We start from the raw sequence: 23,057 nt of genomic DNA, 5'->3' as shown, positions 1-23,057 counted from the left end.
TAGTTTTGATATTATAGAAGGTGTTGAAAAGAGACCAATCAAGTATAACCCTACTACCACTTTCTCACTTATTTTCTTTCTTTCCATAGGAATATTTTTTAGTAAGTTGTACATAAAATTTTGTATCTTTTTTTTTTTTTTTTGAGACAGAGTCTCACTCTGTCACCCAGGCTGGAGTGCAGTGGCATGATCCCAGCTCACTGCAACCTCTGTCTCCCAGGTTCAAGTGATTCTCGTGCCTCAGCCTCCCAAGTAGCTGGAATTACAGATGTGTGTCACCACGCCCAGCTAATTTTTGTATTTTTGGTAGAGATGGGGTTTTACCATGTTGGCCAGGCTAGTCTTAAACTCCCGGCCTCAGGTGATCCACCCGCCTCAGCTTCCCAAAGCGTTGGGATTACAGGCATGAGCCACCGTGCCCAGCCTCTGTTTGTTTGTTGTTTGTTTGTTTTTAGAGAGAAAGGGTCTTTCTCTGTCACCCAAGCTGGAGGGCAGTGGCCTGATCATGGCTCATTGCAGCCCCAAACTCCTGGACTGAAGCACCCGGCTAATTTTTTATTTTTTGTGGAGATGGAGTCTCAATATGTTGCCCAGGCTGGTCTCAAACTCGTGGCCTCAAGCAATCCTCTCACCTTGACCACCCAAAGTGTCGGGTTACAGGTGTGAGCCACCATGCCTAGCCAAAAATTTTGTATCATTTAAAAGTCAACATTACATCGTAGATATCATGCCAATTACCATGTAGTATACATTAATGTGATTTAATGGAATATCCTGTGTGGTGGGTATGTTATTTAATGAACTATTATCTTATTGTTTAACTTATATTTGTATATATGTTATATATGCATATATTTATATTTTATATATGGTGTTGAATGAACATCTTTATGCATATGTTTTTCCCTTTAAACTCCTAGCCTAAACACGTATGCATATTTGCTTACCAATGAAAATGTAGGCTTTTTAAATAATTTAAACCTGATTAAAATTTTTAAATTCTAAAATTAATATATCAAATAATCAGAGTAATCCAACAATATGGAAATATCTAATAAAAAGTGAAATGTATTATCTTATCCCCTCTCCTCCTTGCCAAAGTTTTAGTCTATTCCCTTAGAGACAGTTCAGCTAAACATTCACACGAGTTCTTTTTGTTGTTGATACTTGTTTGACTGCTTTGAACAAACTGTGATCCTACCATCCCTATTGTTGATCAACTTTGTTTTTCTTTTTTCCTAAAAAGCCTTTTTATTTTCTTATTTAACTTTTATTTTGAAACATTAGTTTTCAAGTAATATATTATTTCTCTTCAGTAGTACCTTAATCAAACAGCTATATGGATTAACAAGAGATTTTATTTTCAGCCAGGTTCACGATAAGCATGGACAGGCTGAAGTATAACTCTTACACATGCATAACAAATTAATAAACTATTACACTTTTAAATAAATTAAATAGATTATTTAATAAACTATTAAAAATGCATAACACATTAAATTTTATGATGTGTGACATAAGGGTATATAGACACCTACAGAACTCTCCACTCCAAATTAAAAGAATATACATTCTTCTCAGCACCACATCGCACTTATTCCAAAATTGACCACATAGGTGGAAGTAAAGCACTCCTCAGCAAAAGTAAAAGAACAGAAATTATAACGAACTGTCTCTCAGACTACAGTGCAATCAAACTAGAACTCAGGATATACCCTTATGTCACACATCATAAAATTTAATGTGTTATGCATTTTTTGATAATATATTTGCATGGTTCAAAATCAAAGGGTACAAAACATTCAAAATAAAAAGTCCTCTTTCCCTTCCTTGTCCCTGAGCAATCCAGGTCCTATTCTGGTGACATTGTCATCAGTTTCTTAGGCATTCCTGCAGACAGAATTTATGAATGTAAGAGCAAATTTACATATTATATTTTTTCTTTTTTTAACACAAATGATAGCATGGCAGCATGCTGTGTGCACTCTTTTTGAACTTTGCATTTTATTTTGGAGCTCATTCCATATTAGTACATAAAGCACTTTCTTCTTTGTTTTATAGCTGTACAGTATCCCACTGTGTAGATGTAACATAATTGAAGTAGCCAGCCCCCTATGATGCAAAGTTTAAGTAATTTCAAATCTTTGGCTATTGCAAACAGTGGTACAACAATTAACTGAGAACTTAGGCCATTAAGCATATGTGTGAATTTATCTCTAGGATAAATTCTTAGAAGTGGAAATGCTGGAGCAAAGGATATGTGAATCGGGAATTTTGATAGATATTGTCAACTTGTCCTTCATCACAGTGTGCTTGTTCACATTCCCAGCAGCAAAGTATGAGAACTCGATTTCTACATTTGCACTAACTGGTGTGTTACTGATCTGATGGTGAAATATAGATCTCGGAGTGGTTTGAGTTTCATTTTTTGTTTAATAAGGTGATTGAGCATCTTTTTATATGATGAGGAGCCATTTTTGCATCTTCTCTTCTGTGACCAGTTGATTCCATCCTTTGTCCAGTTTTCTAATGGTTTGTTGGGTTTTTCTTAATAATATGTAGGGATTCTTTATCAAAAGGGAAATTTAGCCCTTTTTTGTAATGATGCAAATTACAAGTATTTTTTTTTTTTTTTTACCAGTTTCTTGTTTGTGCTTGACTTTATTTATAGTGGCTTTTCTTACGTAAAATTTCTAACTTCATATAGTAGTTTGAAACATTTTTATTGTATGGCTTCTGGGTTTTGTACAGTAGTTAGAAAGAGCTTCTTCCAAGTTTGTAGAAGAAATTTCTCACAGTTTCTTCTAGTCTTCTTGATTGTTTTCAATATTTTAACATTTAAGTATTTACATCAAGAAATTTTCCTAGTATAAAATGTGAGCTATAGATTCAGCCTTACTTTTTAGATGTTTCCCTGGCTATCCTAAAAAATTAGTGAATAATCTCTCTTTTCCTCTCTTATGTGAGATGACACATTTATCACATATAAGATTCCTGAACTTGGACTTATTTCCATACTATCTATTATATTCAATTTAGTTATCTGTTATATGTCAATACCACACTGTTTTAAACATCTAATTTTATGTATTTACATTTTTTTTATTTTAGGTATTTTGCTATCTGGTAGGAAGAGTATTCCCATTATTGATTTTCTTTTTCTAAAATTTCCTGACTCTTCTTGCTCGTTTGATATTCTATATGAACTTAGTATAGGCTTGTCTATCTACCAAAAAAAAGTCCTGTGAATACTCTTATGGGATTGAGTTAAATTTATAAGTAATTTGGCAAGAACTTACAAAATTATGGTATGAGTTATCTTTCCATTTGTTCATGTCTTTTTTGTGACCCTCAGGAATATTTTACACTTTAGAGCATATAGATCTAGCGTAATCATTAATTTTATCAATAGATATGTTAGTTTTTGTTGCTATTGTCAATATTTTCCAGTTTATCTTTCTACTGTTGTTTGTATATATGAAAGTTATTGATTTTTGTGTAGTAATTTTGTACTCATCCGTTTTATTACATTCCCTTTGTTGTAAAAGTTTTTCAATGGAGTCCCCTGAGTTCCCCCATATATACAATCATAACAACTGCAAATTATACCTTTACTTTTTGCTTTTAAATTGTATACCTCTTATTTATCTTGTCTCCCTGATTTCTTTTGTTTCTAGAATCTCCAGAACAATGTTAAATAAAAGTAGTGATAATTATTTCCTTAATATATTCCTACTCATAATGAGAATGCTGCTGGTATTTTTCCCATTTAAGCATGATAACTGGCTTCTGGGTTGACTGAGATCTATTCTATCATTTTGAGGAAATAGCCATCTAGTTCTATTTTAATGAGAGTATTTTTAATCACAGATGGATGCTGAATTTTGTCAAATGTCTTTTCAGCATCTTTTGAGATGTCTGATTTTTTCTCCTTAATTTGATTAATATTATGAATTATATAGTAGATTTATGGATATTGAACCATCTTTGCACTGCTGAGATAAATACCACTTGGTCACGATGTGTTATTACTTTGTCTTATTACTTTACATGATGTCTTATTACTTTTTGATTTTGTTTGATAATTTATTTAACATTTTGGATTAAATTCATAGGTAATATTGGCCTACAGTTCATTGATACACATTTATATGATTTCTGTATGTGCTAATTACAATAAGTTAGGGTAAATGTATTTTCCTGCTTTGCTTAGCATGGAGAGCTACATTCATTTATATTCATCAGAAAATAGTATGACTTCCTTGCCTTGGAACAGACTGGGAATGTACAGAATGGAATTAGCTTGGAGTTAGTCAGCTCTAGAAGTAGTGCCTGCACCTCTCTTAGAAGAGTTTTGTGTTTCTCTCAAGTCTTCTTAGGTCAGTATCCTAAGAAAGTAAAGATTTTACCTAACCTATCAGATTAGACCCATCAGTCTTTTTTTTATTTTTTTCTTTTCTTTTCTTTTTTTCTTTTTTTTTTTTTTTGAGACGGAGTCTTGCTCTGCCGCCCAGGCTGGAGTGCGTGGCCGGATCTCAGCTCACTGCAAGCTCCGGCTCCCGGGTTTACGCCATTCTCCTGCCTCAGCCTCCTGAGTAGCTGGGACTACAGGCGCCTGCCTTGTCGCCCGGCTAGTTTTTTTGTATTTTTTAGTAGAGACGGGGTTTCACCGTATTAGCCAGGATGGTCTCGATCTCCTGACCTCGTGATCCACCTGTCTTGGCCTCCCAAAGTGCTGGGATTACAGGCTTGAGCCACCGCGCCCGGCCCAGTCTTTTTTTTAAATTTCCTTGCTCAGTTCACCAAACACACACTCACATATATGCACTGACACTGTTGCCTCCACATTGAACTTGGGAGTGCACACTTCCATGCAATGGAGAGAGAAAACAGTATCATCCTCATTCAAATTGAAGTACCTAACATTTATTATCATTTGAATAAGAGCCAGGCTGAAATTATTTAATTTGTTTGTATTTTTACAAGACAACTTTCCAATTAAATTAATGGTGTACATAAACTTATCGGCGTATTTGAATGACTTGGAGTCATAAACTAATTTCAGGTACTTATCAGTGGTCATTTTATAGAAACAATTTTAATGCTAGTTATCATTCTTGTGTATAATTAAAGAACATGCCCTGAGAACCTTCTTTAATTTTTTGCATAAACATTTTTATTGCAGTATTACATGCATACAGTAACATCCACAAATGTTAAGCCTACAGCTGATGAATTTTTGCAAAGTGCGCATTTGTGTAATTTTCTCTGAGATCAAGCTATAGAATGTTATCAGCATCCAAAAGACTCCCTCATGCTTTCTCCCCATTATATGCCTTGCCCAACAAAGGTACTTACCATCTGCCTCTTATCATCTTAGATTACTCTTGCAGTTTTTGTTTTGTTTTACTTTACAAAAATTGAATCATTCAGTAATGTGGTAGGCAGAATTCTAAAAGGACCCCATGCTTCCTTCTCCCTAGTGTGCTTGCTGTGTAGAATCTAGTCATCTGGACTGGGCACAGTGGCTCACAAATTTAATCCCAGCACTTTGGGAGGCTGAGGCAGGTGGATCACCTGAGGTCAGGAGTTCAAGACCAGCCTGGCCAACATGGCGAAACTCCATCTCTACTAAAAATACAAAAATTATCTGGGCATGGTGGCAGGCGCTGTAATCCCAGCTACTCAGGAGGCTGAGGCAGGAGAATTGATTGAACCCAGGAGGCAGAGTTTGCAGTGAACTGAGATCACACCATTGCACTCCAGCCTGGGCAACAAGAGCAAAACTCCATCTCAAAAAAAAAAAAAAAAAAAAATCTAGTCCTCTGGAATATGGTGGGAACATAAATATGATGGATTTCATTTCATCCCATGATGAAGTTAGGGGATTATGCAAATATAATTAAGCCCCAAAACAATTCACTTTGAGTTAATCAAAAGAGAGATTGTCCTGGGTAGGCCTAACTCAATCAGGTGAGCCCTTAACAAGGACTTCCTGAAGTCAGAGACTGGATTCAAAGCTTGAGAGAGAGATGGTCCTCCTGGCCTTGAAGAAGTAGTAAATTTGCCATGGTATGGGAGGACCTATGAACAAGAGGCGTCTAGGAGCTGAGACTGACCTCCAGCTGACAAGCAGCAAGAAAACAGACCCTGTGCCCTCCAACCACTAGGAACCGAATTCTGCCAACAAACTGAATGTGCTTGGAAGAGGACCCTGAGCTATAGATGAGACCTGCAGCCCAGCTGACACTTTAATTGCAGCCTTGTAAGACCCTGAGCAAAGTGCCCCATTGAGCCATGCCTGGACTTCCAACCTACAGAACTGTAAGATAATAAAAGGGTGTTGTTGTAAACTTGCCAAACTGGGGGGAATTGGTTCCACAACAATAGAAAAACCCATACAAGTATATACTCTTTTGTGCCTGGCTTCTTTCATTAAACATTCTGTATTAGTCCATTTTCACACTGCTGATAAAGACATACCTGAGACTGGGAAGAAAATGAAGTTTAAGTGGACTTACAGTTCCACATGGCTGGGGAGGCCTCAGAATCATGGCAGGAGGCAAAAGGCCCTTCTTACGTGGCAGTGGCAAGAGAAAATGAGGAAGATGAAAAAGCATAAACCGCTAATAAAACCATCTCATAAGACGTATTCACTATCACGAGAATAGCACAGGAAAGACTGGCCCCCATGATTCAATTACCCATCCCTGGGTCCTTCCCACAACACATGGGAATTCTGGGAGATACAATTCAAGTTGAGATTTGGGTGGGTACACAGCCAAACCATATCACATTCTTTGGGGGGTATTTATCCATGTTGTTATGTGCAGAAGTGATTTGTTCTTTTCCATTGCTCCATTTTATTCCATTATATGACTATGTGCCTTCTGGTTTTGGGTATTGAGGTTGTTTTCAGTTGTTTTGATTGTGAATAATGCTGCTTTGAGCACTCTTATACGTATGTATTTTTTGGTGCACGTATGTACTTGTGTCTGTTGAGTAATGCCAAAGATAAATAAAGCTAGACACTGGTTAAAACGGTAAGGGCAGATTTTAATCAGTAACATGCTATTGCAATAAGGTAGAGGTTCCAGTGTAAACTGAGCTCAACTTCAATTTCTACAGAAGCGACTGAGTGTTTTATAGGGAGAAGGAGGGCGTAGGGAGGTGGTCAAGCTGGGGCTCAGTAGAGTCAGGGAAGTGAAAAATCACGAAGGGCTGGTCAGTGGCCACGCGGATTAGGCCAGCTGCATCTGTTAGCTGGCAGTTGACAAAGTCAGAATTCTGTCTTTCCACAGAGACTGGGAGACAGTGGCCCCCTGATGATTACATTTCAAAGGAATGGCTTATCAGGTCCTTGAGAAAGACACTCCTGAGTTGTAGGAGATATGCATATGTCTCAAAGGGACAGAGGAAGGATTCACAATTGTAAGCTTTTTATTTAATAACTGTTCTGAGAACGAGTGACAGTGGTGCCTGTCATCACGTGTTGGCTAAAACAAGCAGTCCATTATTTTGGCAACCTTAAGTTTTCTTAGGGAGGCACTTCAAGGGAGGTTATGGCCATCTTAGTGATTGGATCTTGAGCTTTCAGAAACTATGTTAGTGTTTGTTTAAGCCTTTCAATGTGCAGAGAAAAGGGATGGACAAAATCACTTATGTCGAGAGTGTTCTTTTCATAGGCCAAGGTGAGGCCTAGTTAAGAAGAGGATCAGAGGAGCCTGGCTCGGGTTTGGTTAAGAAAAGAACATTAGCATATACCTGGGAGTGAAATTGCTACGTCACAGGGTAGGTATGTATGATAGTTTTAGTAGATACTATCAAACAGTTTTGCAAAGTGATTGTACCAATGTATATACTCTCAGCAAGGAATGAGAGCTCCCCTTGCTCCACATCCTTGCCAACACTTGATAGTTTCCACTTTGTTTTGTTTTGCTGATATTTTTATTTTTAAAGGTGTACAGTGGTATCTCATTATGGTGTTAATTTGCATTTACCTGATAATGATTTTGTATAACTTTTCACATGCTTATTTAGATATTCTTCTGTATGAAGTCTCTAGTGAAGTCTTTTGCCCATACTTTTATTGTGTTGTCTTCTACTCTTTGGCTCCCTTTTTCACTCTCTAATGATATCTTTGAATAAACAGAAGTACTTTTTTTTAAGAGACAGTGTCTCTAATAAAAGCCTGGAAATGCAGTGGCACAATCATAATGCACAGAAGCCTCAAACTTTTGGCTTCAAGCAATCCCCCACTTTGACCTCCCAAGTAGCAGTGATTACAGGCAGTGCCACTGCACCCGGCCAGAAGTATTTATTTAAATAAAGCTAAACTTACCAATGCTTTCTGTGTTAGTTCTCACACTGCTATGAAGAAATACCTGACACTGGATAATTTATAAAGGAAAGCAATTTAATCGAATCACAGTTCCACATTGCCAGGGAGGCCTCAGGAAATTTACAATCATGGTGGAAAACACCTCTTCACAAGGCAGCAGGACAGAGTGAGTGCAAGTAGGGGAAATGCCAGACGCTTATAAAACCATCAGGTCTGTGAGACTCACTCATTATCACAAAAACAGCATGAGGGAAACTGCCTCCATGATTCAATTACCTCCACCAGGTCCCACCCTTGATACATGGGGATTAGGAGATTACAATTCAAGGTGAGATTTGGGTGGGGACATGGAGCCAAACAATATCACTTTCCTTTATTGCTGTTAACGTTTGCATCCTGTTTATGAAATCTTTCCCTACTCCAAGCTCATGTAGATGTTCTCTCTTACCTTCTAGAACTGTGCTGTCCAAATACAGTAGCCGCTATTTCATGCTTGAGTTGTAGCTAGTGTGAATGAGGAACTGAATTTTTAATTTTTAAAATTTTAATTAATTTAAATTTAAAAACTGAAGCAGTGTAAAATGGTTTTCTATTAAACACAACTTTATTTGATAGGGTTACATTTCACTTTAACCATTTAAATGTATCATCTGAACACAGACATACTATAACTGTAAAATATGCATCAGATTCTGAAGACTTAGTGTGAATGAAATAATGTAAAACATCTCACTAATCATTCTTGGCTCAGTGCAGTGGCTCATGCCAAATGATGTTGCATAGCTTTTCACATGCTTATTTAGATATTCTTCTGTAAGAAGTCTCTATTGAAGTCTTTTGCCCATGCTTTTATTGTGTTATTAGCCCTTTCGTCATTGATTTGTAATCTGTATAGATTCTGGATATAAGTCCTTTGTCAGGTATATGCACATTGAGAGGCCGAGGAAGAGGATTGCTTGAGTCCAGGAGTTCAAGATCAGTCTGGGCAACATAAGGAAACCCTGTCTCTATAAAAACTGAACACATTAGCCAGACATGTTGACACATGCTCATAGTCCCACCTACTCGGCAGGTGGGACGATCACTTAAGACCAGGAGGTCGAGGTTCAGTGAGCCACGATTGCACCACTGCACTCCAGCCTGGGCAAGACATCAATACTGGTCACAAACCAATAAACAAATAAATAAATAAAACAAGTTGAAATGATAAAATTTTTGGCCGGGCGCGGTGGCTCAAGACTGTAAGTAATCCCAGCACTTTGAGAGGCCGAGACGGGTGGATCACGAGGTCAGGAGATCGAGACCATCCTGGCTAACACGGTGAAACCCCGTCTCTACTAAAAAATACAAAAAACTAGCCGGGCGAGGTGGCGGGCGCCTGTAGTCCCAGCTACTCAGGAGGCTGAGGCAGGAGAATGGCATAAACCTGGGAGGCGGAGCTTGCAGTGAGTTGAGATCCGGCCACTGACTCTCAAAAAAAAAAAAAAAAAAAGTATAAGATTTTTGAAATTGGGGGTAAATAAAATATATTAAAATTAATTTTATTTTTTAAATATTTTTAATGTGGCTACTAGAAAATTTTAAATTATATGCATGACTTTTATTATAATTCTATTGGACAACACTGTTACAGAAGCCTTATTATTTTTCCTTTCACAGTCATATGTATGATGAAACTAGGATAGATTTTTGGATATTCTGTGAGGTTAGATTAAGGTTTACTTTCTTCCATGTTGTTATCCAATCAATTAAGCAGCATTTATTAAAAAGGCCATTCTTAAGCAAGGCATGTGGCTCACACCTGTAATCCCAGCACTTTGGGAGGCTGAGGCGGGCAGATCACCTGAGGTCGACAGTTTGAGACCAGCCTGAGCAATGTGGAGAAATCCCATCTCTACTAAAAATACAAAACAAATTAGCCAGGCGTGCTGGTGCATGCCTGTAATCCCAGCTACTTAGGAGGCCGAGGCAGGAGAATCACTTGAATTCGGGAGGCCGAGGTTACGGTGAGCCAAGATTGCACCATTGCTCTCCAGCCTGGGCAACAAGAGTGAAACTCTGTCTCAAAAAGAAAAAAAAAAAAAAGAAAACACACACACACACACAGAAAAAAAAAATTATTCTCCTCCCACTGATTACAGTGACAGTTTTGTTATAAATTAGGCAGCCTGTTTTGGGGCCTTGTTTTCTGTTTTGCTGGTTGGTTTGTCTGACCTTGTTCCCGAATCACACTGTTTTCATTATGTGGTTTTATAATAAATCATCATAGTCTAGAGTAAATCCTTCACTTTGTCTTTCTTCAACATTGCCTTAGTATTATTAGCCTTTTGCATTGCCATGTGACTTATGGAATGATTTCATCAATTTCTACAACATTTGCTGGGAATTTGAATGGGATTGTATTGAATCTATAGCTAAATTTGGGGAGAATTAACATCTTTGCAATACAGTAGTTTCCCCCTTATTTGCAGGGGGTACGTTCCAAGACCCCCAGTGGATACCTGAAACCATGGATAATACTGTATTAGTGCATTCTCACACTGCTATTAAATATACTACCCAAGACTGGGTAACTTATGAAGGAAAAAAGGTTTAATTGACTCACAGTTCCGCGTGGCTGGGGAGGCCTCAGGAAACGTACGATCATGGCAGAAAGGGAGGCAGGTGCATCTTACATGGTGGTAGGCAAGAGAAAGCATGTGTGAGAAGCAAAGTGGGAAGAGCCCCTTAAATAACTATCAGATCTCGTGAGAATTCACTATCATGAGAACAGCATAGGGGAGACCACTCGCATAATCCAATCACTTCCTTCTCTCAATATGGGATTACAGGTCCTTCATTTGACACTTGGAGATTAGAATTTGAGATGAGATTTGGGTGGGAACACAGAGCCAAACCATATCATTGTATTTACTACACTTTTTTTTTGTACATACATGCCTATGATAAAATTTAACTTATACATTACCACAGTAAGAAATTAACAACTAATGATGGAATCATTATAACAATATACTGTAATAAAAGTTATGTGCCTGTGATCTAGCTCTCACAAAATATCTTACTGTAGTGTACAAGCCTATTTTTTGACCACAGTCAACTGTGGATAACTGAAACTGAGGAAAGTGAAACTGTGAACATGGGGTACTACTATAGCAAGTCTTCAAATCCATGGACATGATACATCCCTGAATTTATTGAGGTCTTCAATTTTTCTTAATGTCTTGTAGTTGTGGAGACCTTGTACAATTTTCATTAGATGTTTTCCCAGGCATGTGGGGTTTTTTAAATGCGGATTTAAGTGATATGGTTTTTAATTGATTAAAGACATTTGCTAGCTTTAGAATATTGAGTCTTCCCATCTAAGAACACCCTATAGCCCTCTATTTAGTCAGATTTTAAAAAATTATTTACATTTTATAGTGTTGTTCATAAAGATATTTTGCATTTCTGAAGGTTTGTTTCTAGATAGTCATTTTTCTTGCTTATAACACACAAAAGAAAAATACTCGTAAAGATAGAACTTTTCAAAAATTGAACACATACATGTACTGGAGCTAGATGAAGGCATAACATTACCAGAACCCCAAAAGTCCTGTGTTTCTTTCAGTCGCTAATCCCACATGGCTACCATCTACCATGAGGATAACTGCTGATTTCTAACAGTATTCATTAGGTAAATGAAACCTTTTCTTTCTGGTTTATTTGATTCAACATTGTTTTTATGAGATTTATCCTCATTGTTTCTTGTGGCCATATTATTCTCCTGGTAAACTATATTTCATTGTGGGAATATACTGTGATTTATCTGTCAGTTCTGTGATTGACTATATGGTCATTTAGGTAGGAAAACAATTGAATTCTACTCTACCAAACTCTAATTTGTTATTGAAGTATAATTTACATGCAATAAAATTTACCCTTTTAAAGTGTCCAGTTCCGTGTGTTTTTACAATTGTATATAGTAATGGAACTGCTTCCAAAATCAAAATAGACATTATTTTCACCATCCTGAATGGTTTTCTCATGCCTCTTTAGAATCAATCCTCTTTCCATATTCCCAGTCCCTGGAAAACACTGATTTGTTTTCTGTCTCAATAGTGTTGCCTTTCCTAGAATGTCATATAAATGGAATCATACAGTATGTTGTATTTTGTGTCTGGTTTCTTTCACTTAGCATAATGCTTTTGAGATTTATGCATGTTGTTGCCCATATCAGTAATCCATTTATTTTTATTGCTAGTAGGATTTCATTGTATGGATGTGCCATCATTTGTTTATCCATTTACCAATTGATAGACATGAGATGGGGTGTCGTTTTTGAACACAAATAAAGCTTCTATGAACATTAATGTACAGGTCTTTGTGTAGAGACATGTTTTCATTTGCCTTAGCAAAGTTCCTAGCTATGGGCTTGTTTGGTCATTTGGTAAGTGCATATTGAATTTTATTTTTAAACTTGTCAATTGTTTTCCAAAGTGACATGCCGTACAACCATGCACAAGAGTTTCAGTTACTGTACATCCATGCTAACACTTGACATTGTCAGACTTAAATTCTAGCCGTTCTAATGCCTATAGTAGTATCTGATTGCAATTTTAATTTGCATTTCTGTAGAGACTAATGATGTTGAGCTTCTTTAAATGTATGAGTTTTTTATTTGTATATTTTTTGGTAAGGTAGCTTTCAAATCTTTTGCCCATTTTTAAATTGTGTTGTTTCTTAGTATTGAGATTTAAGAGTTCTGCATATAAATCCTGTATCAGATATATGTTTGCAACATTTTCTCCTAGTTAGTGGATTGTTGTTTCATTTTCATTACACTATCTTTCAAAGAGCAGAACTTTTTACTACGATGAAGTCAAATTTATTGATTTTTTCTTTTGTAATTTGAGTTATAGTTAAGATATCTTTGCTAAACTCGAAGTCACTAAGAATTCCTCATATGTTTTCTCCCAAAAGTTTTATAATTTCTAGATTTTAGGCTTCAGCATAATCTGACTCTAGATAATGTTTCATATTGCAACGAATGCAAAATTCTAGTTAATTTTTTATAGTGACTATAAGTCATGGGTTTTTGTTGTTGTTGTTTGCCCATATGTATCTAATTGCTTCAGTACCACTTGTTGAAAAGACTATTCTTTCCCCATTGAGTTACTTTGACACCTTTATATATAATCTATTGACCATATGTATGTAGGTCTATCTCTGTACTCTCTAATCTGTTCCATTGATCTATATAATCATCCTTACACTAAAAGCACACTTTCTTGATTATTGCAGCTTTAGAGTAAGCCTTTCTTTTTCTTGTCTTGTCTTTGAAACAGAGCCTCACTCTGTTGCCCAAGCTGGAGTGCAGTGGCTTAATCATAGCTCACTACAGCCTCCAATTCCTGGGCTCAAGTGATCCTTCTGCCTCAGCCTCCTGAGTAGCTGGAACTGCATGCAGGCACACACCAGCATGCCTGGCTAATTAAAAATTTTTTTTTTTTAGTAGAGACAAGGTCTCACTATGTTGTCCAGGCTAGTCTTGAACTCTTGAGCTCAAGTGATCCTCCTATCTTGGCTTCCCAAAGTGCTGGAATTATAGGTGTAAGCCACCATGCCCAGCTAGAATAAGTCTTGAAAACAGGTAGGGAAAGTCTTACAACTTTGTTTTTCTTAAAAATTAATATGGCTGTTCTAGGTCTTTTGTGTTTTCATATAAATTTTAGAATTAGTTTATCAATTTCTACCAAAGTAGCCTACTGGAATTTTGCTTGTAATCTATAGATCAATTTGGGATAAACTGATACCTGTTTGGTCTTTCAATCCATAAAAATGGTATATCTCTCAATTTATTTAGGTTTCTTTCACTTTACTTTAGAATTTTTTTTTTAGTTTTCAGTGTGTGGATTTTTCACACATATTAAATGTATCTTTTAAGTATTTCGTCTTTTTGTTGCCATTGTAAATAAAATTGCTTTCTTAATTTTGCTTTTAAATTGTTTATTAATATGTAGAAGCAAATTAACTTTATATTGACCTTACTAAACTCACTTATTATTGTAATAGCTTTTGAATAGAATTTAGCAAGATAATCATGTTGTCTGCCAATAAAGACAGCCTGACATTTTCCTTTCCATTTTGTATACCTTTTTTTCCGTTCTCTTGCCTTATTGCACTGCCTAGGACCTTCTATACAGTGCTGAATAGAAGTGGTGATAGTGAACACCATTGTCTTTTTTCCAGTATGAAAGAGATTGTATTTCACCATTGAGTATAATGTTTGCTACAGATTTCTTTTGTCAGTCCTTTATTAGATCAGTAAAATGTCCTTCTATTCCTAGCTTGCTATGAGTTTTAATCATGAGTAATGATAAATGTAAGCAAATACTTTCTCTGCATCTGTTGGATAATCATATGCTTTTGTTACTTTAGTCAATATGTGCTAAATGACATAATTTTATATGTAACATTGTTGTATTTTTAATCAACAAATCATAGTTTTATATGTGTTTGGGATACATGTGATATTTTGATACATACATGTAATGTGTCATGATCAGATCAGAGTAACTGAAATATCAATTACTTCAAACATTTATCTCGTCTTTGTCTTAGGAAACTTACAATTCTTCTCTTCTAACTATTTTGAAATTTACTATAAATCATTGTTAACTATAATTTTCCTATTGTACTATCAAATATTATAATTTATTCCTTCTACTAATTGTATTTTGTACCCATTACCCAACTTCTCTTTAGCCTTCCCTCCCCACTTCCACTTCCCTGGTAGCGACTATTCTACTTTCTATCTCCATGAGATCCACTTTGTCATTTTTAGCTCCTGTATAAGTGATAACATGTGATATTTGTCTTTCTGTGCCTGGTTTATTTCACTTAACATAATGACCTTCAGTTTCATCCATGTTGATGCAAATGACAAGATTTTTTTTTTTTATGGCTGAATAATATTCCATTGTATAGATATATATGCCACATTTTCTTCATTCATTCATCCATTGATGGACACTTAGGTTGATGCTGTATCTTGGCTATTCTGCTGCAATAAACATGGGAATGTAAATGTCTCTTCAGTATACTGATTTCCTTTCTTTGGGTTATATACTCAGCAGTGGGCCTGCTAGATCATATCATAGTTCTGTTTTTAGTTTTTTGAGAAACCGCCATACTGTTTTTTCATAATACTTTTACTACTCTACATTCCCACCAACAGTGTATAAGTAAAAGTTCCCCTTTCTCCACATCCTTGCCAGCATTTTTGATTTTTTGGTCTTTTTGATAATAGCCATTCTAACTGGGGTGAGATGATATCTTATTGTGGTTTGAATTTGCATTTCCCTGATGATTAGTGATGTTGAGTATTTTTTCATACACTTGTTGGCCACTTGTATGCCTTCTTTTAATAAATATCTATTCAGGTCTTTTGCCCATTTTTATTTGAATTATTTGTGTTTTTTGTTGTTGTTGTTGTTGTTGTTTTTGTATGGAGTTGTTTGAGTTTCTTATATATTCTGGTTATTAATCCCTTTTCAGATGGATAGTTTGCAAACATTCTTTCTCATTCTCTAGGTTGTCTCTTCATTTTGTTAATTGTTTCCTTTGCTGTACATAGGCTCTTTTGCTTGATATAATCTCAATTGCCAATTTTTGCTTTTGTTGCTGTGCTTTTGAGGTCTTTCCCAGAAAAATCTTTGCCCAGACCAATGTCCTCTAGCACTTCTCCAATGTTTTTGTCTAGTAGCTTCATAGTTTCAGGCCTTAAATTCAAGTCTTTAATTCAGTTTGAGTTTATTTTTGTGTATGGTGAACGGTAGGATCTAGTTTCATTCTTCACATGAATATTGAGTTTTCCCAGCCCTATTTATTGAAGAAACTATCTATTCCCCAATGTATGTTCTTGGCACCTTTGTTAAAATGAGTTGACTGTAAGTGTGTGGACTTATTTCTGGGTTCTCTGTTCTGTTCCATTGGTCTATGTATCTGTTTTTATGCCAGTATCATGCTTCTGGTTACTATAGCTTTGTAATATAATTTGAAATCAAGTAATATGATGCCTCCAGCTTTGTTCTTTTTATTCAGGAATACTTTAGCTATTTGGGGTCTTTTGTGGTTCTGTACAAATTTTAGGATTTTTTTTTTTCTATTTCTGTGAAGAATGTCATTGGTATTTTGATAGGGGTTGCATTGAATCTGTAGATGGCTTTGGGTAGTATAGACATTTTAACAATATTCTTCCAATTCATGAGGATGGAACTTCTTTCCATGTTTTGGGTGTCCTCTTCAATTTCTTTCATCAGTGTTTTACAGTGTTTTTTGTAGGGACCTTTCACTTCTTTGGTTAAATTTATTCCTAGGTGGTTATTTTATCTGTTTGTAGCTGTTGTAAATGGGATTGCTTTCTTGATTTCTTTTTCAGAAAAGAATCTTGATTGCTCTTAGTGTATAGAAATGCTACTAATTTTTGTATATTGACTTTGTATCCTGAAAATTTACTAAGTTGATCAGTTCTCATAGGGTTTTTTTGTGGAGTCTTTCAGTTTTTCTAAATACAAAATCATGTCATCTGCAAATAAGGATTATTTGACTCCTTCTTTTCCAGTTTGGATGCCACCTATTTCTTTCTCTTGCCTCACTGCTCTGGCTAGGACTATCTAGGTTTTTGAATGTTAAATCATTATTGTGTCCCTGAAATAATCCCAGCTTGGTCATAATGTACTACCTTTTTATGTATCACTGTGTTGAACTTACTAATTATTTTTCAGAGTTTCACACCTGTGTTTTTAAATGATATTGGCTTAAATTTTTCTCTTTATTTATTTATGTATTGAGACAGAGTATTGCTCTGTTGCCCAGGCTGGAGTGCAGTGGCACGATCTTGACTCACTTGAATCACTGCAACCTCCACCTCTGGGAGTCAAGAGATTCTCCTGCCTTAGCCTTCAGAGTAGCTGGGATTACAGATCCATGCCACCACATCCAGCTAATTTTGTATTTTTCTTAGAGACAGCATTTCACCATGTTAGCCAGGCTGGTCTCAAACTTCTGACCTGCCTCAGCCTGATCCACCTGCCTCGGCCTCCCAAGGTGCTGGGATTACAGGCGTGAGGCACCACGCCTGGCCAAATTTTTCTTTATATCTTTATCAGGTTTTAGTATTAAGCTTATGCTAGTCTTATAACACAGCTTGAGAGTGTCCTTTTTCTGTTCTCTGGAAGAGCTTTTTATTTTAATATTGGTGACATTTTTACTAAACATTTGGAAACAAATGAAGTCATATGACCTAGAACTGTTTTTATGGAACGTTTTTAATTATAAATTTAGTCCCTTTAATAGAGAACTAATCAAATTTTCTATTTCTTCTTGTGTTTGTTTTGGCAAATTTTGTTTTTCAATGAATTTATTCAACCTAAATTTTTAAATTTATTATTATATAATAGTATATGTAATAACTTCCTTTAATAATACTCTATAGCACTTTTCGTCCCTAATATTGGTAATTTTTAGTTTCTACCCATTGTATTCTTAATAATTCTTAATCAATTTTGTATTTTTAGAGTCAAATTTTCACTTTGTTAATTTTCTATTTTATTTCTGCTTTATCTTTATTGTCTTTCATAATCTGTTCTTATCTTCATTATTTGCTTCCTTTTACGTTCTTTAGGTTCAATTGTGGTTCTTTTTCTAGCTTCTTGAAATGGATCTTAGAACATTTCTCAACTTTTTTTCTTTTTTTGCATGATGTGTGCTTTATGTAAGGCTCTAAATTTCTCTCTAATTACTACTTTAACCACATCCCAGTCATTCTGTTATGACACACTTTTATCATCAGTTTAAATTTATTTATATTTCTTCTTTGATCCATAGGATGTTTAGAAAAATATTACTTAATTTTGTCAAGTCCAAGAGAAAACTTCCCCCCACCCTCTGAAAGGTTGCTGAAAATCAACAAAAGGCAGTTTAACAAGAGAAAAGGCATACAAATTTATTTGATCATAGTTTTATGTGACATGGGAGTTTTCAGAATTCAGACCCAAAGATAGAGGGAAACTGTTCATTTTTATGCTTAGGTTCAACAAAATATGGATAGTCATGAAGAAATATAATTGGACAAAATGAGCAAAATCTTGTGCTAATAGACTGGGGAAACCCAGCAAGGCCTGTCTCTTCAGATCCTTCTTGGCCTCTCCGTACAGCATTCCTTCATTTTGGGTATGGGGCAGGATCTTCTCTGGAATAGGAGTCTTAAGATGTAGAGTCAAACAAGGCAAGTCAGATCATTTCTTTATGGCCAGTTTTTACACAGAAATGTGGGTGGAAAGTTAGAATAATATTTTTAGATTTTATGTCTGGCTTTGAGGGAAAGGGGTTCTGGGAGTCTAGTTTCTATGGATAGGCGCGGGGAGAGAATGAGAGGCCAGGAGGGCAGGAGAAGGTCAGAGAAAGCTGCTTCTGAGACCCTACAATTTCTACATTATTGTATTGATTTCTAGCTTAATTCCACTTTTATCCAAAGACATACTGTGTGTGACTTAAGTCCTTTGAGATTTGTTGATACTTGCTTTATAGCTTGACATATCATCAATTTAATAAATGTTTCTTATGTACTTCAAATAATACATATGTGTGAATATGTACATAGATATTAATATATATTCTCTAGTTATTGGATGTGGTATTCTGTATTTGCTTATCAATTAGGTCAAATTTATTAATAGTGTTTAGTCATATCTTCTATATCCTTACTGATTTTTTTCTTTTGTCTGGTTTTTTTGTCACTTGCTAAGAGAGCTTTGTTTAAAATAGCTAACAATGGTTGAGGGGTTTGACTGTTTCTCTTTTTGGTTCAGTAAGTTTTGGCTTTATATAGTTTGAGGCTATGCTGTTAGGTATGTACACATTTATGATTGTTATAGTATACTTTTGAATTGATGCTTTGATAATCATTAAATGTCCCTTATTTTTGTTGTATTTCTGGCCTTAATGTCTCAGTCTGATTTTTTTTTTTTTTTTTTTTTTTTTTTTTTTTTTTTGGATAGCTATACAAACTTTCTTTTGGTTTTTCACATGATATCCCTTTTTCCTTCTTTTTACTTTAATGTTACTGTATTATTATATTTAAAGTGTCTGTCTTATAAGCAACCTATAGTTTGGGTTTTTGAAAATGCAATTTGATGGTCTCTGTCTTTTATTGTGAATATTTAGTCTACTTACAGTTAACATAATTACTGATATATTTGGGTTTAAATCTATCAGTTTACTGTTTGTTTTTCATTTGTCTCATCTGACTTGTTCATTTTTTCTCTTTTCTTGCTTTATTTTTAACTAATCTGGAATTTTAAAATTCAATTTCTTCTGTTTATTATTTATGTAATACATAGTATATAGTGCCTGTAATTATGTAAACTTTGTTCATTGTTATTTTGGCGGTTACCCAAGAGACTATAATGTTAATTGATAACTAAAATGAATCTATATTAGATTAATTCTCTTATCTCCTTCTGGATAACCTAAGACTTTAGAAAACTTTAAACTCCATTTACCTTCTTTCAACTTTTGTGTGATTGCTGTCATATATTTTAATTCAATACATCTTTTAAACCCATAGACATTATGATTATGGTTTGAAACAGTCCTGAATGTGCATGGATTCATGCACATTTTCTGTTTTACTGGTTCTTCATCTTTTTCTGCATCACTATACTTTCATCTTAGATTGGTTTTCTTCTGCTTGGAGAACTCCCCGTGGCATTTCTTTAAGTATGAGTGTGCTGAGGATAATTCTGCCAGGTTTTGTTTGAAAACATTTCACTTTTGCCTTTGTTTTTAAAGGATATTTCTTTAGAATATGGACTGCAAGTTGACAGTAGGCATTGTCTTTCATCATTTGATGATACATGCCATTGTTTGTAGCTTCTGTTGTTTCTCTTCAAAGTCAATTGTCAGTCTTATTTTTACTTCTTTGAAATTGATTCATATTTGTTAGCTTCTTACAGTATGCTGAAATCATTGATTTTAAACCTTTCTTCTGTTCTAATATAAACAATGTAAAGCAATGCATTTGCCTCTGGGCACTGCTTTAGCTGAATCCTACAAATTCTAGTATGTTGTGTTTTCATTCCGTTCAAGTTGTTCTTAATTTTCTTTGTAGTCTGGGTGACAGAGTGAGACTCTGTCTCAAAAATACGTTGTTTTAATTTTATTTGTGATTTCTTTTTTTGACCTATGGGTTATTTGGAAGTGTGTTATTTAATTCTCAAATATTTTGTGGATATTCTAGAGTATCTTTCAGTTATTAATTTCTAATTTCTACTTTAATTGTCTTGTGGTCAGATAACATGGTTTTTATTATTTCAATCTCCTTAGAACTTTATCAAGATTGTTTTAAAGCCCAGGATATAGTCTAACTTAGGAAATGTTTCCTGTGCCCTTTCAAATCATCTGTTGCTCTTTGGTGAAGTGTTCTATGATGTGAAATAGGTCAAGTTGTTTAATAGTGTATCCAAGTAACATACTTTTACTTTTGTGTACTTATTCTTTCAATTTCCAAGAGAAAAGAGTTAATACCCCTTAGCTATAATGTTTGAATTGCCCATTTTTCTTTTCAGTTTGGTCCATTTTTGCTTCATGTATTTTGGAGCTCTGTAATTAATTATTATTTAATTAAGCATGTCTATATTTTATTTCTTTAATTAATCAAGTGCACACATCTTTAAAATTGTTTCATTTTCTTAATAGGTTTACCTTTTATTATGGAATGTCCCTCTTTATCTTTGTTAATATTCCTGGTCCCCAAGTTACTTTGATACAGTCACATGATCTTTCTTATTGATTTGAGTTATCACACTCTAGTTTTTCTAAATTTTTACTTTAATTTCTCTTTATATTTAAAATGAATTTATTATTGACAATATATAGCAGGTTCTTGCTTTTTAAAAATCCAATCTGACTATATCTTTTTAGTTGCAATGCTTCAACTGTATATATTTAGTGAAAATGTTGACAGTAATTGTTTCAATCCACGAACATGAGATATCTTTTGATTTCTTTGTGTCTTCTTCAATTTCTTTTATTAATGTTTTATGATTTTCAATGTATAGGTCTTTCACCTCCTTGGTTAAATTTATTCCTAGGTGGGTTTTTTTTGAAGTTATTATAAATGAGATTTTTTTCATTCTTTTTCAGATAGTTTGTTGTTAGTGTATAGAAATGCTCCTAATTTTTCCTATGTTAATTTTGTATACTGCAACTTTACTGATTTATTATAATAGTTTTTTTGGTGGAGTTCTTGAGCACATTTATGATAGCTATTTCAAAATTCTCGTCTGCTGTTTCCATCATATCGGTCATTTCTGGGTCTGCTTTTATTGATGATTTTTCTCTTGATTATCAGACTTGTCCTGCTGTTTTACATATCTAGTAATTGTTTACCAGCTGCCAGACTTTGAATGTTACATTGTAGCATGTCTATATTTTCTTTAATTAAGGAATTAAATAGGCAATAAAGAATATTTGGCAGGCAGTAGGGTAACTTGCAGATGGTTTGTTTTCCTTTCAAGACTTGCTTTTAGGCTTTGTTCAGGTGAATCTATAATAACCTTTACTCTAGGGCTAATTCATTCCCTGTAATTTTTCTGTGGTCTCTATCAATGCCTCAAATTTTTGTTCTACCCTAGCTAGGAAGAACTTGAACATCTCCCAGTACTGTAAAAGCTTTCAAGATTGTTTAGCCTACAACTTAGCAGCAACTATTTGCCTAACCTCATAGAGTTTTTCTCTATGTATCTATAGTTTACTATAAGCAATAGACTCAAGGGGATTTCTATGCTTAGGTGTAAATTTCTTCTTTAAATAGCTCCCTCTTCTCCAATACTCTGTCCCACATATTCCAGCTGTTTCAGCCTGCCCAAACTCTCATCTGTCTTTTCAACTCAATGAATCTGTTATGCTTTATTTAGCTGCTTCTTACCTGTACTGTGTTCTGGAAAGACCCTCTAAGCAGAAAGCTACTGTGATTGTAGGACTTTCCTCATTTGCTTTTGTTCTTGCCTTTATCACAGTTCTGCACTGCACTGCACAGTTGTCCCATGCCTGAAAATAGATGCTTCATGTATTTTGTCTTAATTTTCAGTGCTTTGTGTTGGGAGATGAATTCCAGAATCAGTCATTCTAACACAGCCAGAATGGAACAATGCTGCAAAGTCTTTAAGATTTTACAAATGAAAAGTGTACTAGGCCAGGTGCAGTGGCTAACACCTATAATCCCAGCACTTTGGGAGGCCAAGGCAAGTGGATTACTGAAATCAGGAGTTCGAAACCAGCCTGGCCAACATGGCGAAACCTCATCTCTACTAAAAATACAAAAATTAGCTGGGCATGTTGGTGGGTGCCTGTAATCCCAGCTGCTCAGGAGGCTGAGGCATGAGAATCACTTGAACCTGGGAGGTGGAGGTTGCAGTGAGCCTAGATCACGCCACTACACTCCAGCCTGGGTGACAGAGCAAGACTCCATCTCAAAAAAAGAAAAACAAAAAAGTACTAGAATGTTTGGTTCTGTGATGGAGAGGGTAACAAGAAAAAGACTCACTGGCAACTATATAACTTCTTTCTTGCCAGAAGTTTAAGAAATGCATTATCTTTGGAAGCATTTTCTCCTCAATTTCAAAAAGAAATTTCAATGGAAATATTTGTTTTTTGAAAGTTAGAAGAAGTT

General features: G+C 35.2%; 1 protein-coding gene across 11 annotated transcripts in view; it reads left to right on the top strand.

The window, feature by feature from the left end:
- Positions 1 to 23,057, top strand: part of LOC111555030 (F-actin-monooxygenase MICAL2) — a 254,364-nt gene that overhangs the window by 186,472 nt on the left and 44,835 nt on the right. The window lies entirely within an intron of this gene.

The sequence above is a fragment of the Piliocolobus tephrosceles genome, chromosome 13, assembly GCF_002776525.5.
Source record: "Piliocolobus tephrosceles isolate RC106 chromosome 13, ASM277652v3, whole genome shotgun sequence".
Lineage (NCBI taxonomy): Eukaryota > Metazoa > Chordata > Mammalia > Primates > Cercopithecidae > Piliocolobus > Piliocolobus tephrosceles.
The sequence above is the reverse complement of the archived record's forward strand: the minus strand, read 5'-3'. Positions and strand labels throughout refer to the sequence as shown.